We start from the raw sequence: 1,740 nt of genomic DNA on the forward strand, positions 1-1,740 counted from the left end.
TTGCTGCTGACTAATAAACTATTTTTGACTTATGTGATTGCATCATAACTTTTCATTTTGTCTGTTAAGACACTGGTAGGAAAAGAGTCAACAGTCTGAACCAAACAGTTCTGTATTCCCTAATGTGGCAAAATTCGAGGAATGTTTGTAGCCAATTAGACCAATTATGGTCCCGACAACGCCACCTGGGACTTGCACCCAGGAAATCCTAGCTCAGGTGTGTTTCACTGTCCCTAAACCAATTAAGGCTCAACAAGTTCCATTAACAAGGGGGGCGAGACGTGTTCAAATTTAACAATGTTTATTAACAATTTGTGAGGAAGGAAATAATGTCACAACACCAGTTAACATATACTAACTAAAAGAAAGAATGGGCAACAAGGAAAAAAAAAAAAAAAAAAACCCAGGCTGGGGTTTACCCTGCGGCAGGACAACCACAAAGGGGAGAGGAATCCTCAAATGAATCACCCGTGACACTGCAAATAATACACACACAAAACCAAAAGAAAGGGGGGACCGTGAAGAAGACACCACCAGCAGGAAATAACTGCCACAGTAAGCCACAGCACCTGTACACAGAAGACAGAGACAAAGATTAATAAAACATGCCCAAACTAACCATAACTGGTGTGGACAAAAGAAAACAAAACCAAAGAACAATAAATGATGAATTAAATCAATACATGAGGCTAAATAAACTCACAAAGAAAATAACAAAAACACAATTAAACTAATGCAACAAAGCAAACCAAGACACCAAAAGGAAATACCTGAATTAATTTCCAAATAACAAAGAAAACAAAACACCATCAACTGAAGTAGCCCTTGCAGCTGTACAAGTTCTGACACAGCAGCAACACAACCAGCCTCTGCACGGAGTGGACGCAGACGGCACTCAGCCCTGCTGGGCTGAGAAGTCCGCTCCAAGCCGCCGCAAACAACTGAATGAAAAAAACATAAACAGTTCACCAAACAAATATTAAAGAGAACCAAAACAGCAGCTCAGCTTGAAGTGATGGTGGCAGTCCGATTATGCCGGGCTGTTAACTGGAAAGAAAAATAACACTGAGTTAAAAAACTCATTACATAAAATCAGAATAGCGGGGGTGGGAAACCAACCCGTCACGTACCTGGCAACTGGAGGGTGTGAGCCACAAGAATACGGCTCACACACACCCACACACACCCAGAGCGAGCCTGTGATCCTATGCCCAGCAGGGCTCCAGCAGATCCCCGCTTCACCCCGGGGAATTCACCCCAGCACTCAGCCACGCTGGAAGGAGTGGAAATATGGTGATCAGCAGATGTAATCACACGCCAAAAATAAAAGAAGGCGGCAGAACACTTACGTATTCAGACAGCATGCCTTGACGGCAATCACAACAGCTGGATACACCAGAGAACGTGCGTCCACCAACGCCGTCATGCCAAACCACAGCCACCACGGAAGCAAGCAGGGAGCGGAGGACAGGAAGCTCCACCGCTGCACACCTGAATATAAAGGGCGCATGGTACCGCCCAGCGATTACGGTACTCGCACCGCTGGCACGGCGCCCAACAGCGGCCAGGAGGGAGACGACCTCCTGTCACACTAATAATGCATTTATGTTTAATGGGATTTAACATGTTTTAACACAAACTCCTTTATGGTTCATAATTCCGTTTGACTGAATTACACCAAAGCAATACTGATTTATCAAACTGGAATATTCTTAAAACAGCTGTTTTAATGTTTTGGTG

General features: G+C 44.3%; 1 long non-coding RNA gene across 1 annotated transcript; it reads right to left on the reverse strand.

The window, feature by feature from the left end:
- Positions 1 to 389: 389 nt before the first annotated feature.
- Positions 390 to 1,405, reverse strand: LOC129348996 (uncharacterized). Its single transcript, XR_008601777.1, has 3 exons — positions 1,350 to 1,405; positions 1,131 to 1,273; positions 390 to 1,047 (listed from the first exon to the last, which is right to left on the reverse strand). It is a non-coding gene; the product is annotated as an uncharacterized LOC129348996 (long non-coding RNA).
- Positions 1,406 to 1,740: the final 335 nt, after the last annotated feature.

This window comes from Amphiprion ocellaris, chromosome 5 (assembly GCF_022539595.1).
Source record: "Amphiprion ocellaris isolate individual 3 ecotype Okinawa chromosome 5, ASM2253959v1, whole genome shotgun sequence".
NCBI lineage: Eukaryota > Metazoa > Chordata > Actinopteri > Pomacentridae > Amphiprion > Amphiprion ocellaris.